The sequence below is a fragment of the Mastigoproctus giganteus genome, chromosome 4 (assembly GCF_048544385.1).
Source record: "Mastigoproctus giganteus isolate SK-2022 chromosome 4, ASM4854438v1, whole genome shotgun sequence".
NCBI classification, from domain to species: domain Eukaryota; kingdom Metazoa; phylum Arthropoda; class Arachnida; order Uropygi; family Thelyphonidae; genus Mastigoproctus; species Mastigoproctus giganteus.
In genome coordinates this window covers 242,018,699-242,035,624 of record NC_143578.1, presented here as the reverse complement: position 1 = coordinate 242,035,624, position 16,926 = coordinate 242,018,699, and the positions used below count along the sequence as shown (strand labels likewise).

The following is a 16,926-nucleotide window of genomic DNA, read 5'->3' as shown; positions in this document are numbered from 1 at the left end:
TGAGCATGCTCAAACCATTCAAGGCTTTGTACACCTCTATCAGATCACCCCGCTGGTGCCTAGTTTCCAGACACTGTAATTTGCAAAACTTAAGCCTTTCTTCGTAAGAGAACCCCTTTGTCCCATTCACCAATCTAGTTGCCCTTCTCTGTACTCGTTCCAGCAGCTCTACATCCTTCCTGAAATGAGGCCTCCAGGCCTGTATACAGTACTCTAGGTGTGGCCTGACCATTGCCTTATACAAGGGAATAATCACCTCCTTATCCCTGCTAGAAAAATTCCTATATATCATTGACAATACACCATGAGCTACTCTTGCAGCTCGTCTGCACTGCTCAGAGAACTTCATATCTGCCTGCACCACCACCCCCAGGTCCCTTTCATTCTCTACCACTGTCAGTGTAGTACCACAGAGTTGATACGTTGCTCTGGGGTTGCTGTTTCCCATATGTAGTACTTTACATTTGTCAATGTTAAACTTCATTTGCCACCTCGAAGCCCATCTGCTCAACCTTTCCAAATCCTGTTGCAGCAGCATAGTGTCAGTAGTGTCCTTGACAACCCTGCCAACCTTCGTATCGTCTGCAAACTTGGACATTAAGCCTGATATACCATCATCAATATCATTTATAAATACAGAAAACAATAAAGGCCCCAATACTGAACCCTGAGGGACTCCACTAATAACATTAGTCCACAATGAGCAGTGTCCATTGATTACCACTCTCTGTCTTCTCCCCCTCAACCACCCCTTTATCCATAGCAGCAACTTGCCTCCAATGCCACACTGCTCCAATTTGTGCAGCAGTCTTCCATGTGCAACAGTATCAAAAGCCTTTCTAAGATCCAAGTATATAATATCAAAGTTATTCCCTGCATCCAGTTCTTTTGTGACTGCATCATAGTATCCAATCAAATTGGTCAGGCAAGACTTCCCCTTAACAAAACCATGCTGTGTCCTAGCTATAACTGAAGTCTTGTCTAGATGATCCTGCAGTGCTTCTTTCACCAGTGCCTCCATTAATTTTCCGGGAACAGAAGTTAAACTCACAGGTCTATAATTACTTGTGTCAGCCTTTGATCCCCCTTTGTGAATTGGGGTCACATTTGCACATCTCCAGTCAATGGGTACCTCCCCTGAGTCCAAGGAAGCTCTCATAATTATGGCTAAGGGTTTGCTTACCTCCTTTGCTGCCTCCTTTAATATAACTGGATAGATCCCATCCACCCCAGGTGCCTTTCTTGTGTTTATCTTCAACAATTTCTCCTCCACTTTGCTCTCAGTTATTACAAGATTCTCTAGCTTACTGCTAGATTTGAATACACCTCTGGCATTCCCCTCGCTGAATAACTCCTCATGTGTGAATGTCGATGCAAAATATTCATTTAGTTTGTTAGCTACCCGAGCAGGGTCATCAACAGTTGACCCATCGATCTCAAGTGGACCAATCTGATTCATCCCCTTCCTTCTAGAGTTTACATAAGTAAAGAACTCTTTGCTGTTTTTCTTCGCATCCCTTGCCAAGGATCTCTCGTAATCTGCCTTCGCCTGCCTAACCTCCTTTGTAACTTGGTTACAGATCAACTTGTATCTATCATATGCGTCCGTGTCACGTGTTAATTTGTATGTATCCCATGCATTTTTCTTCTCTGCCATATGCCTCATTAGTTCATCTGACAACCATTTAGGCCTAAACCTTGAACAATATTTCTTAGTTGGTATGTAAAGCCTAGTAGCTTCCACGATAAGTTCTTTGAATGCTTCCCATTTTGAATTTGCTGTTGGCAATATCATCAGTTGATGCCACTGTATAGAATTTAAATACTGTCTCAGTCCATTGTAGTCACCTTTACGAAAGCAATACCCCTTCCCTTTACCCCTAATGGTAGTTACCTCTTTGAGTAACTCCCACTTCAGCACACTGTGATCACTGCCACCAAGTGGTTCATTTATCTGCAGATTCTTAATGCATGAAGAATCACTACTGATAATCAAATCAAGAGTATTACTCCCTCTAGTTGCCTCCCGAACATGCTGATGTAGAAAACAATCATCCAATAAATCCACAAAAGCCTTGCTACTGTGTGAGTGACCAGCCCCCAAATTCCAGTCAATATCTGGGAAATTAAAATCCCCCATTATAAGACTCTCTGATTTACTGGCCCACTCTATTTCTCCGAACAGTTTCTTATTATACTCATCAGAGTCATTAGGATCTCTCGTAATCTGCCTTCGCCTGCCTAACCTCCTTTGTAACTTGGTTACAGATCAACTTGTATCTATCATAGGCGTCCGTGTCACGTGTTAATTTGTATGTATCCCATGCATTTTTCTTCTCTGCCATATGCCTCATTAGTTCATCTGACAACCATTTAGGCCTAAACCTTGAACAATATTTCTTAGTTGGTATGTAAAGCCTAGTAGCTTCCACGATAAGTTCTTTGAATGCTTCCCATTTTGAATTTGCTGTTGGCAATATCATCAGTTGATGCCACTGTATAGAATTTAAATACTGTCTCAGTCCATTGTAGTCACCTTTACGAAAGCAATACCCCTTCCCTTTACCCCTAATGGTAGTTACCTCTTTGAGTAACTCCCACTTCAGCACACTGTGATCACTGCCACCAAGTGGTTCATTTATCTGCAGATTCTTAATGCATGAAGAATCACTACTGATAATCAAATCAAGAGTATTACTCCCTCTAGTTGCCTCCCGAACATGCTGATGTAGAAAACAATCATCCAATAAATCCACAAAAGCCTTGCTACTGTGTGAGTGACCAGCCCCCAAATTCCAGTCAATATCTGGGAAATTAAAATCCCCCATTATAAGACTCTCTGATTTACTGGCCCACTCTATTTCTCCGAACAGTTTCTTATTATACTCATCAGAGTCATTAGGCCTATAGCACACTCCTACTCTCAATTTTGATCTCCCAATGCTTATGTCACACCAAACTGACTCGACACTGCACTGTCCAGCGATGTCGACTGGCTTCACTTCCTTGGATTTTATGTGTTTTTTAACTAATAGCATAACCCCTCCTCCCTTCCTATCCTGTCTATCCTTTCTGTAGACATTGTACTCCCCAAATTCCAGTTCTGCATTTCTTATATCTGTGTGACACCACGTCTCTGAAATCCCCACAATATCTGCCTTTGATGTTTTGAGCAATACCTCAAATTCATCAAATTTATTTACTAAACTCCTAGCATTGGTGTACACACAAGTATACATGCACCTGTTCTTTTTCTTAGCTACCCTAACACAACCAATGTGTTTACTTGTACCCCAATGATTCCCAGCAGTCTCTGAAATATCCTGCATCTTATTTTCCAGGCTGCGGCTCATTCCAATAGAAGCAGTGCAAGAATCACTTTCACCTCTGCCAGTGGCTACTGTTAATCTATTAGTCCTTGTATCCCCCCAATCTAGCAGTTTTCCGACCCACCTAACATTGCCTCGATAGCATCAGCAAACATTCTTGCACCCTTTCTGTTTAAGTGTATCCCATCCCTGTAGAAGCAGTCTCTCCTGTTAACAAGTACAGACCAGGCTGAAAAAAATTCTACCCCTTGAGCCCTGCACAATCTTTCCAGGGCCGAATTGATTGACAGGGCTCTCATCATATACTCCCTCCTATCGTGTCTGGGCAGAATTGCAGACACTTTCAATTTCAACCCTAATTCACGGCTTTTTTTCATCAGTGACCTGTACTTGTCAAGTAATTCCGCCGGTCTTCTACTCTTAATGTCATTAGTGCCAAGATGACTTTAATGACTTTGTATCCGTATCCTCCCTTTCCAATGTAAATTTGAGTCTAGAATGAATATTATTAAACGAATGTAAAATGTTTTGGATAGTACTACTATCAGTAATAACTAGAACATCGTCTAAATACCTCCCGTAGTATGTGATACGGGGGTCGAAAAGGTATCAAATGTATATGCTCAATCGTTGAGAGATAGATCTCTGACATTAAGCCGCTCAGGCTCAAACCCATTGGTAATCCAAAAATTTGTTTGTACACCTTGTCTTGAAAGGTGATGTAGTTGGCCTCAACTAACAGTTTAATTAAGTGAAAAATTTCCTTAATAGGTAGTTTCATATAATTAATCGGTGTCGAGTTTTTATTTAACATATCCCAAATAATATCTAATGTGTATTCAACGTTTACATTCGTATATAACGAGGTAACATCTAGTGAGAATAAATTATCATTGTCGCCGAGTCTACAGTCTTTAAGATTATTAAATAATGTATTGTAGTTCTTAATCCCAAATTGTATTACCTGTCTAAAGGGTTTTATAATGTTATATTTGTACATGTGTGGCTAAGGATGAAAATGCCGAGTTCCTGTAGGAAACAATAGGTCGAATAGGAAATCCAGTCTTGTGTAATTTTACCTGACCGAAAAGTGCAGGAATATTGTATGTTCTGGCCTTCAATTCCTTTAACTGGGCCATAGTAATGTAGTCATTTTTTCGATACGTGGTTAACGTTTTATTGTATTGATTGACTAAATTGGTAAACAGTGCCGGGTCTACTTCAAGATAAGTGGAGGTATCTGAAACAACTGAATCTAACTTATTAATATAATCGGGTTTATCTAGTATTACCACTGTATCTCCTTTATCTGCCCTCTGTATAATGATGTCCTTATTTCACCGAAGTTCTTGTAAAGCTAAACTGTCATGTGTATTCAATTTAGGAAGTCGTGTTTCTTTTATGTTATTCACTACTTGGTTAACTTGTTGAATAAATACATCTTTTTGTGGAACATTATGAAGTCCAAATTCAGTATCAATTACGCATTGTTTTTTTGGTAGTTTTTGAGGTGGTAAATTATAATTTAGTCCTTTGGATAAAAGTGAAATCTGGTCCTGCGATAGTGTACATGAGGAAAGATTTGTAACCTGTTGATATGTCGGTTCGTTGAATACTGGGTTGAGGGGGTGTTCGTGAACTAGCTGACATATTCTGTGGTAGTACGTTGTGTGTCTGTGGGGAGGTTGTCACCCAACTCGTATGAACTTGGTTGCAAGCCCACGACAGTATGTTAGAATTCGCATGAACGTGTCTTGACCTATCCGATAATGTTTGCAACTTATTAACGTCTGTTTTTTAAATTGCGTTAATTTGATTTTTAATTGTTTTTTTAATTATTTATATTTTACTCTAATGTACTAGTAAGTTGTCGGTTTTTTTTTCGTTTTAATTTCTGGAGGGTATCATAAGGAACTGTTCTACGTACTATATTGAGGTAAACTCCTCTTATTATTTTACAAACAGTAATAGAATTATAAATTTGAAGTCCATTTTGTTGCAAGGCACTGTATCCCATGCCTAATATCAGCATCTCCATGAAAACACCCAAACACCTTTTGTTATATACTTATTTTCCATTTGAGTAGCATTTAATATATCTCAACCTGACCAGTGCCTGAACACTGCCTTTTATTTTATGTGCTTCTTAGCTAAGGGCATAACTCCCTACCTTTCCTTTCCTTTCTGTACACATTGTAATTCTCATTTAAATTCTACATCCTTATATCTGAGTGACATCATGTCTCTGATCTCCCAACAATGTCTACATTTGATGTCTTGACCGGCACTTCAAATTCATCAAATTTATTTACTATGCCCGTAGCATTGGTGTACATGCACCTGTTTTTAATCATAATTACCCTAACACAGCCCATGTATTTACTTGTTTCATGATAACTCCCAGCAGTCCTTGAAATCCCAAGCATTTTGCTTTCAAGGCTGCTGCTTATTTCCAGCAGAAGCAGTGCAAGAATCTTTCACCTCTGCCTATGGCTTAATCTTCTGTTACCTATTGTTAATCTGCTAGTTTCTGTATCACCCCCCCTGAGTTAGCAGTTTCTGACCCACTGAACACTGCCTTGATAGCATTGGCAAATATTCTTGCGCCCTTTCAATTTAAGTGTATCCCATCCCTATAGAAGCACTCTTCTGTTAGCAAGCACAAAGTATGCTGAGATAAATTTTAACTCATGAGCCTTGCATAATCTCTCCAGCGACTCTGGCCAGAATTGCAGACACTTTCAAATTTAACCCTAACTCGCAAATTTGTTAATAATTTTGCAGATCTCTTATTCTTAATGTTATTAGTGCCAACATGTACAACAGTATCATCTTTTTTTGTCCTTAAAAGATGATTTGCTGCATGACAGCTTTATACAGCAACATGTTAGAGAGGGATCTTCAAGTAAAGGAACCTTTGGGTGGCAGTAATCATAGTGTGTTAGCATGTAATTTATTCAATGAAATAACTACTGTTAATTATAGAGTGAAAGATTTTTGTTTTTGCAAAAGTGATTATAATGGATTCGGACATTATTTAAAATTATGTCATTGTTTTAAAATGTAAATGGCAAGTTGGGAAGTGTTCAGAAAAGTACTCAGGGAGAGAGAGATCACTTAAGTGTTAGCATTAGCAAAGGCACATGATGCAAGAAAGCAAGCTTATATAGCATCAGCCAAAAAAAAAAAAAAAAAAAAAAAAACCTTTATTTCACTCATCCACTCCCTCCAAATGTTTGTCGAGTTCTGCCTTGAATCCATTTAAGCTATCAACTTCTACAACGACAGATGGAAGTTTGTTCCAGCAATCAACCACCAGCTGGCTAAAGGCAAACTTCTGCACATCTATCCTATAACCGTCTTTCCTCAATTTGAATTTATGCCCTCTCAGGCAATTCTGAGCAAGAGGAAGAATCCCATCAGCATTGAGCATGCTCAAACCATTCAAGGCTTTATACACCTCAATCAGATCACCTCGCAGGCGCCTAGTCTCCAGACACTGTAATTTGCAAAACTTAAAAGCTCTTTCTTCGTAAGAGCAACCCTTTGTTCCATTCACTAATCTTGTTGCCCTTCTCTGTACTCGTTCCATCAGCTCTACATCCTTCTTAAAATGACGTCTCCAGACCCGTATACAGTACTCAAGGTGTGGCCTGATCATTGCCTTATACAAGGGGATAATTACCTCCTTTTCCCTGCTAGAAAACTTCTTGTATATCATTGACAAGATGCCATGAGCTACTCTTGCAGACTGTCTGCACTGCTTAGAAAACTTCATATCTGCCTGCACAATTACCCTCCATGTCCTTTTCATTCTCTACCACTGTCAGTGTGGTACCACAGAGTTGATACATTACTCTGGGATTACTGCTTCCCATATTTAGTACTTTACATTTGTCAATGTTAAACTTCATTTGTTATCTACAAAATAAGAGATTGTTTGGAATTTAGGCCTAAATGGATGTCAGATGGGCTTAGTGGCAGGAAACACAAGTTAGTTAATGGAGTAATAATACATTTCAGGAGTGTTAGAAAATAGTAATAATAAATAATTTATTTTAATAAATCATGTATTATTACTAGTGGGGGAAAAAAGGCAAAAGATCAACTTTTATGTACAAACTGAAGGCATTTTGTGTTTCTGTGCATCTGCCATATTGCCCATTCATTCCTTCAATAGGCATGCAGAAACAAATAATATTCAGTACTTCAGCTAAAATACTTATATGGTACATAGATTGCCTATGTAAGATAGGAAAAAAAGAAATAAACTAACAGCCTTCTATTGTCCTGATGTAATAAAATTTGGGATGGTTCAAAAAGTCTCTGACAAATATAAGACATATCTATGAGATCTATGCAAATCTATAGGCATTATATCTGTAGTTTCACCTAAAGATGTAACATCTATAGATTTGCAGAATAGCTTTTAAAGGGAGCTCATACCTTACCAGTCTGATTAGTGACTGAAGTTATTAGAAAGAAATTGGAATGCAAAGAATAATTTTGATATACATAGATTTTCGTAAAGCCATTGATGCTGTGTCACATGTATGATTGTTGTTTAAATTGGGGCAATATGCCATTAGGTGGTAGAAGGCAGCTGCTCTTCATGGACCAGTGTGATAAGTGGACTTCCACAGGGATCAGTTTTCGGTCCCTTACTGTTTTTGATATTTTTAAATGAAATTGATATTTCAAGGTATTCAAATAGGTACCGTATTTCCCCATGTATAAGACATTTTTTTTTGAAATATTTGGGGTATAAAAACTGGGTGCGTCTTATACAGTGGTTGTAGATTTTTTTTTTTTAAATTTGCATTTCCTGCTTTTTTGCGCTTGTTGTCTTTGCGCTCATTGCTTTGCACTTGTTACCGGTATATTCGGTTACGTTTTGCCACGTTCTGCCCAGAAATGGCTGAGAAAAGATTTTCGTACAGTGCTGAATTCAAGTTAAAAGTGATCCAGTTTGCAAAAGTGAATGGAAATCGTGCTGCTGAACTAAGTTTGGTCCTCCTCCAACTGAGAAAACAATCCGAGACTGGCTACAGGAAGAAGGCCATTAGAGGCAAGTTGGCAAAATGGCTTGATTTACAGAGGGAATTGAAGATATGGATTGAGGAGCAAAGGGCAATTGGAATTCCTGTGTCCAAAGATGGTTCAGCATGAGGCAAGAAGAATTGCTGATGAAAAAGAAGTTACTGATTTCAAAGGAGGACACAATTGGTGCTTCAGGTTCATGAAACGGAATGGACTAAGCATGCGTACACGCACCAGACTTGCCCAAAAGATGCCTGAAAGCTATTGCAGAAGGTCCTTGAATTTCATCGTTTTGTCATTCGATGTCGGAAGACACACCAGTTTGAGTTGAGACAGATTGCAAATATTGACGAAGTCCCCCATTCAATTTGATGTCCCAAGTAACAGAACTTTTGATAAGAAGGAGTGAAAACTGTAACTGTGAAGACAAGTGGACATGAAAAGAGTCATTATACAGTTGTTCTAGCTTGTTGTGCCGACGGAACCAAGCTGCCTCCTATGCTGATTTTCAAACGCAAAACAATGCCAAAAGAAGACATTCCTCGAGGAGTGATTGTCCACGTTCATGACAAGGGTTGGATGGATCAGGATGGGATGAAGATCTGGTTTGAGAAAGTTTGGAGCAGGAGACCAGGTGGGCTCTTACGCAAACCTGCTCTATTGGTGCTTGATCAGTTCAGGGCACACATAAAAAATACAAAGAAGATTGCTGTAGAGCAAAAAACAAAACTTGCCATCATACTTGGAGACTTGACATCCCAGCTCCAACCACTTGATGTCAGCATTAACAAACTCTTCAAAGCTGCCATGAGAGACGAATGGAACCAATAGATGAAGTCTTCTGGGGACAATTTGACACCAGCAGGAAGAGTGAAGAAACCAACTAGAGGAGAAGTTTGTACCTGGGTGAAAAGATCCTGGGATAATATCAAGATTGAGATCGTTGTCAAGTCATTTAAGAAGTGTGGCATTTCAAATGATGGACCTGAGGATGAGGCAATATATGAAGACAGTGATTCATCATCAGACACAGATGAGGACAAGCTAATGGATGGGAGTTTTGTGACAGTGATGAGGAGCTGTATGAATTTTATGATGAATAAAACTTGTTCAATAACTTTATGTAATACATTTTTTTTTTCAAATTGCGGGTCCCAAAATTAAGGTGCGTCTTATACATGGGGAAATACGATATTTCAAGTTTCAGTTTGCTGAAACTTGAAATATTACATGATACAAAAGTGTGAACAGTGGTTAATGAGAATAAATGGGTTCTGCTATTTCAAGAGGATGAGATAAAACCCAGTAGATAGGATGGAAAATGACAGTTAAAGTTTAATAGTGATAAATGCAAGGTGCAGCATTTGGGTAGCAGAATCCCAGCATAACATCCAGTACCGTTTGAGTGGTAAATTCGAGGTCATGGAGAATGAAAGAGATCTAAAGGTAATTGTACGGCATCACTTGAAATTCTCAGCACAAATAGGCTGCTAGAACAGCCCATAGGTTCTTTCAGTGATATGCAGAGACAAAGGTGATTAACCCCAGGGTTGTACTGCTAATTTGTTAACAAGGGGCTTTCTCTAGAAGAGTTTCGGCTAATGGTAATCCCTTGATATAATATCTTTAAATTTTATTAAACTGTTTTTTTTAAAAAGGGACTTGGATAATCCTCAAAAATTTAACAAGAGGGCTCATGCATTTCCCACCATCATCACACCCTTGATTATCTCAGTATATAAAGCAGTGGTTTGGCCACATGTGAAATACTACATATTGATTTGGAAACCACATTTTAGTAAGGACAGATCTGTTAAATGGATGTAGAGAAGAGCAACAAGATTAGGTAGGGTACAAAATGTGATTATTCTAACCAAGAGAGACTGTGGTTCTGTAAACTGCAGTCTCTAGAAACTAAGCATCCATGTGGTGACCTAACTGAAGTGCATAAGGCTTTAAAATGATTAAATAAAGTAAATACTGATGAAGGATGGTTGTAGAATAAATGTACAGATATTTTTCTTCAGCCCGAGCACAATTGATTTTTGGAATAAATTTCCAAAATTTTTTTCCAATAATTTTCCAAAATGAATGTTCACCTCTCATTGTGCAAGTGAGTAGGTTGAATAAATTTAATGGATTTTACAAAAATCCCTCCCATCCAGTTATCTCATTGCACTTCTACTCTTTCTGAAGTAATGGAGAAATCCATTAACTGCCAACTCCTAAACTATCTAGAAACCTTCTATCTGATCAACAATTGCCATTGAGTTCCATCAATGTCAATGCACTGGCTTATGTTACCCATCTGTAAACAAATTCATTGGAAAAGTCTGGTGATTCTCAAGCAGTTGCCCTTGACATTACAAAGATTTCTGACCTTGTTTGACATAAAGGTCTTCTAAATTTGCTTACATCTTATGGATTGCCAACTGTATTTTGTAATTGGGTATCCAGTTTTCTCTCTGACCACTCATTTCAAGTTATGGTGGATGGCTCTCTGTATTATAACTTCACTAATGCTAGTCTTCCCCAAGATTTAGTTCTTTCTCCTACTCTTTTCCTCTTCTATATTAATGACCTTCTTCCATTTACTGGAAATCCTACCCTTAATTTTGCTGATGATAGCACATTGTATTCCACCTTTCAGTTTGAGTAATCTTGCCCTGCACAAACAGCTTAAACTTCTCAGATATTCACTACCATTTCCTTAAATGCTGATCTCAAAGTAATTCTCCTGTGGTGCCAAAGTAACTTAGTTAATATCATTCCTTCTAAAACTCAGTTGTCTCTTATTTCTGAAAAAGGATTTTTCTGCTCCTATGTTTAATTTTGATGCCATTCAGATTTCTAGACAAGGTCGCATATCTCTATTAGGGATTACTCTGACTTCTAGTCTCTCTTGGCATAGGCACATCACAAATATCACAGATATTGCTTCCTCTATTTAAAAAACTGTATTTTCTCTTTTGCTCTCGGCATTACTTTTCTTCTAAACCACTGCTTATTCTGTAGCAAATGTCAAATCTGTCCTACCATGGAATATTGTTCCCACATCTTGGGTGGTGCCCCATAACCTGTCTCGGGCTTCTAAACTCTTAAAAAGAGATCATTTAGGTTAATTCTGTTTCTGATGTATGCCTTTTCTATAGATATTTTCATGGGCACTGTCCTGAATTGGCTTCTCTAATTTCCCCCCCTTCATTCTTCTAAACTAGTTATAAAAAATGCTGCAACCAGTGAGCATTCTTTTATTTCAAACTTCAAATTCACTGAACCAATTTTTCTTCTTCCTCATTTATTTGTTCAATATCTGTTTTCTGGAACATGCCTTTCTTCACACTTATTTGCTGAAAATTACAATCTACAGAAATTCAGTGTCAACAAGTATCTTTTTTCATCTTCTCAAACCTTCAGCCCATGTATGGTACTAAGTACTGTACTATTGGTTCTAATACCTTTTTTGTTTTTAGAGTTTTCATAAAAACACACACACATGCACACTAGAAGGAATGGGCAGATAAAATGACTAAAGTTTTTTGCTTATGCTGTTTAACCTTTGCTTCCTTGATTCATTTAACTAGCACTAATACCAATTAAGTAGTGTCAATTAATCTTCCTCTCTCCCTTCCCAACAAGGAATGTATTTTAGACCAAATTTTTACAAATTTCTGGTTTGAAATGAGTCTCCTCTCTCATCAACTTTGACTCAGATCACTTTTTTTGAAAATTCTGTTTTTTATTTCACCTGGTTACAATTGTTGCGTGATTTATATTTGTCACATAAAATATCTGAATCATCAACTTTAGTAATCAATCCATTAGAACTATCATACTCTTTATTTATATATGACTGGTTTCTATTTATAGACTTGTATCTTCCATGACTTCAGATCAGATAGTTTATTAATGCAAAATTAATATTATATATATATATAATATAAAAAATCTTATCAGAAATCTGCAGTCCTTATCAGTGCAGCTTTTGATTTGGTGGATTGGTTTAGCCACTTTGGTTGTTTCAATGATTTTAGCCCTCATTCTCATAGAATAATAATTCTATTACTCCCAATTTTTTCCTTTTTATTTAGTATGTTATTTATTTAGGACCCAAATTATTGAGGTCATTAAATCATTGCCCTTGAAGAAAAACTTCTGGTTTTGATGACTTTTCACAGTTAAATTGCTAATGTCTATATCGTGAATTTCATGACCCACTTTGTAATACGTACTGTTATGTCCTCTAACTTTTTCCCTGTTCTGCTGCCTAATGCATCTTGATAAAAGTACCCAAACAGCAAATGCCCCAAAACTGTCACAGATTAATGTCTGATTCTGTTTCCTTGTCTTTCCATTAAGCTATTCAGAAATGTTTGCTTCCATCGTATGCTAACAGAATTTTCCTTTACCTGAGTGATCAACAGTTTGTAACCTTGGGTGCCAACTTTCACATCTGTTTAATTAATTAATCTATTTAAAAAAATAGACAAAAAATAACAATCTGCATAAGACATTAACTCTGTTTTTAATGCTGTTTACTTCCTCTATCCTGCCTAAAAATTTTGTCCCTTTTAATTTTTGAATACCATGACGTTTCTTATTGAAAATAGCCAAACATTCCTTACGCCATTATTTTTGAAATCTACAATTCTGTAATGAGTGCATTGTGTGGATAAGAAAATTACCACGCTAAAATGTTAATAAATTAAAGCAGTTTTGAATATCTTTAATTGAATTATTATATATTTTTTTTTTACTGCAAAGTTTTTCCTCTGTAATATTAAAATGTCATTTGGAACCAGATATGATACCTCCCAAGCTCCAGAGCCGTTATGACCGCCTATACTGATGTTACTGGGAACTGGGTCTGTCTTCCTAGAACTTCATAAATAAATATCCACTAGTTCCCACCCCAATGGGTATCTGTTTAATTGACCTTGCTTGCTGTCTCAGAGCACAGTGTAGCCTCTGTTTTCATATTGCGCTATCATTGTGAGGCACTTGAATGATGGATGGAATTAGGTAATTTGCAACTCAATAAACAATAACTAACCGGGTTTGGTGCTGCTTAACTGTATGCGCTTCTTGTCATCCAACGTAGCCAAGTGGTCAGTTTGAAGTACAGTTAACAAATCCATGCATTCAAATCTTCTAATATTCTTTCCTCTTTTGTAAACTCTGACCCTATGTGGCCGTCCAGGACTATAAACAGACTATTTATGTGAATTTTGTTGCAGTATTGTAAAGCATTGCGAACCTTATTCTATCTGTATAACTTTTAAATTACTGGTGTTTGGGTAAAACTGTCCATTGGAAATTCGAATGCAAATATAGCAAATGAGAAGATTCACCATGCTTCAAAAATACAACAAAATAAGAAGGTATGAGTGGCATTTCCTCTCTCCCTCTCTCTCTCTCTCTATTCTTTCGCAGATACAAAAAAAAAAAAAAAAAATCTTGTATAATTTGGCTATTACACTGGAGAAAGAAATGGATTTTCTACTTTTGGTGTAATTAATATTTCATTGCTGGAAACATTTGAGTTAACCGCTCATCCAGAACTTTTCCGAAGTTTCAAAACCAAAATAGCGAATAGCCCTGTAGTTTTAGTGATCGGGAAATGAAATTTTAAGTATTCAAAGCTGGGGAGGGAGAGAAGCCCCAGACATTATCTTACTCTGTAACGGAAATCAATAGGCTCTACTACTTGCGTTTATCAGTGTAGAAATTGCAACGTGCACACGCTTCACTTAAGATGCAGTGTTCCTAGAAACACTCATAAAGGTCGCTGTATTGATTTATTTCCAAGTATAACATGTCGGCGTTAACAGGTATATTCAAGTATGAAGCGAAATGGGTCGGCGTTGGCCTGCTGCTGCTTCCCTTTCCCCGTTTCAGTCGTGAAGAGACGGACGGTGCAGGTTGTCGGTGAATTAACACTGCCGCAAAAAGTAACCCAAACCTGTATACGGAAGATTTGTCTCCCATTCAAAGAGCACTGACCCCTTAACGTGATTGGCTTGTTGACTACCGAGCCCTTATCAGGTTGGTACATGTGTCGTGATGTCTAGCGATTATTTCAAATTCGTGTGCGTGTCTGCTGCGTTTTAGCCTTCAGCATGCCACTAACGGGCCATACCGTTATTAAAAATGTTAGCTTTTTGTGAACATTAACGTTAATCAGCGAATTAAACCGAAGGCTGGAAACAAAAAAAATCTTAAATGCTGTTATTGTCTGGTACTTCATTAACATTTCATTATACAGTAGCATGCAAGAGAATATATTTGTACCTGAACATAAATTGTATTTTAGATATCCAGTTTCCATTGAAATTATAAAGATAAGAGAATAACACTTCATTGTTATTCTGAATTGGAGAAGAAAAGAGAAGCTTCATTTTCTGAACAGCCTTGGACATTATTCGAGTCCAAGGCAGTGGGATCAGTTAGAATTTCTTAGTCATAGACGTATAAGGTGGGAAATGTAATGTCCAGAAAATAATTTTGGACATTACATGCTGCACCCTATCTTTAGAAAATATAGGGCTCAAGATGAAAACTGAAATCAATAACCAAAGAATTGATGAAATTGGTACCAGCCAAATAAAACTGCTCATGAAATCTGATGAAGAGTAAAGAGCTCCTAGAAGATAATACTTTCTTTGATGATATGTACACTAAAAGGAAAGGAAAGGAAACGAAAGGCATGAACCATATTGACCCATAATAGATGAGCAGCAATATCAGTATAGGTGACCAACTGAGATCAGATGACTGAATTGAACGGGTTCTTTACATCTGTGTTCAGAACTAACATAAACTTATAAGAATATGTTTGTTAGTTCAGCTAACAACTGTTCAGTGATAAATGAAATTGCTTTTGAGAAGAAATTATCAATTGTTAATTCTTATCCATAATAATAGAGGCTTTCTTTAGATTCAAGCAATGTATTGAAGATTAGAAATGAGCAAATATTTCTCATACACAGAGGGGGGGGGGGTTCCAAAAGTGATCTGGACACTGCTATCTAAGTCGGATTTTATATGTCAGGAAAAATAATGCAATCCGATTAAGGATGCAGTGCAAGATTACCTTGATAGCAATAATATGAGTTAGAGCATGGTTTTTTTAAGGGTAGTTTTTTCTTTTTTGTTTTTCATGGTTTTTTTCTTTTTTAACCAGCCTTCAGTTACAAAGGAATGGGATGCAAGGAGTAATTTTGATATAGTTTACTTTGATTTTAGAAAGGCTTTTGACATAATGTTTTATTCATAAGTAGGATAATGTGGTGTGATATTGGAGGAGGGAGATACAATTCAAATATAATCACTGGTGCATGTTAAACACTAAAAACATTAACACTGACATAATTTTAATAGTAGAAATTTATTATTTAAAGTTGAAGGGGAGAGTTAGCAACCTATCAGTAGTTAATGATATGATGTTGGTTCTACAAATTTAATGTCAGAATTTGCTGATTATATTTAGATGGGCAGGGTTGTTAACGGTAAAAACTAAGGAATGTTATTACAATATGACTTAGAAAAATTATCCAACTGAAAATGGTAATTAAGTTGTGCTATAGGGTGATTTGAAATTTGTACAACCCAAATATCAGTAATTAAATTTATTAATTCTTTTATTGTCTTATTTGTAGATATCTTTGCTGTAAGCTTAGTTTTGAAAATTTTTAATCTGACCTTACTAGAGCTGAATTCTTTGCATACTTTGCAAAACTCACCTCCAGTTATGTTTGATTTAATGCAAGAACATAATTCTTTACTTCCTTGCATCAAACCAAAGAATTGCTGTAGTAAGGTTAGATTAATATTTTTTACAAAACTTGGAAGCATATAGCTGAAAACAGAAAGTGTATGTGGATAGTGAAAGAGTTAATAATTTTATTAATGATATTTGGGTTGCACAAATTCAACCGGTGAAATACCACCACTTTGCTTATTGGAGGCTTGAAGTGGTGAAATCCATGTTTAGTCTCTAGAGCAAAGTTTCCGGCATCCCCCCCCCATACTTCTTCAACCCATGCACGGTACTAAGTACTATAGGTTTTGATACCTTTCGTGTTTGGGGTTTTCATAAAAAAAAAAATAATAAAAATATTAAACTTATTTGCCATTTTTAAACTAGTAAAGAATTTAAAATTTAAGAATTAGAAATTATTCCCCTTCCCCCCACAAAGGGTACTTGACAGAGTGTCATTCCATTACAGTCCAATTTAAACACTTTGAAAGAGCTTTTGGATTCCTATTTAAAGCAGTTACTGTAAATGCCTGGGAGTTGCCTAGCATAGACATTCATTTCTTAACACCACAATTAAAGGGATGCATTTTAAATTCCATATTATCAGATCATGTAATCAAGAATTGATAATAACTATGGTGATTATAAAAAATTATAATGATCATAAAGTAATTATTAAAAGAAATTATAATAAATATTGAAAATGCCCACCTTCCTGAATGCATGCTTAGAATTTTTTTCAGTATATTCAGTGACATCTTTGTAGTGTTTGAATGTGTGTGTTTGCAATTTTATTTT

General features: G+C 36.8%; 1 protein-coding gene across 4 annotated transcripts in view; it reads left to right on the top strand.

Annotated features, from left to right (window-relative positions):
- LOC150087569 (ras-related protein Rab-23-like) overlaps nt 1-16,926 on the top strand; it is a 115,239-nt gene that overhangs the window by 17,508 nt on the left and 80,805 nt on the right. The window contains exon 1 of one of the 4 annotated variants that reach the window (XM_090372134.1): nt 14,281-14,414. The exons of the other annotated variants lie outside the window; for them this stretch is intronic. The gene's annotated coding sequence lies outside the window, so the exon portion shown is untranslated. Of the gene's footprint in view, nt 1-14,280; nt 14,415-16,926 lie in introns of those variants that run through there. 4 annotated transcript variants of the gene reach the window in all.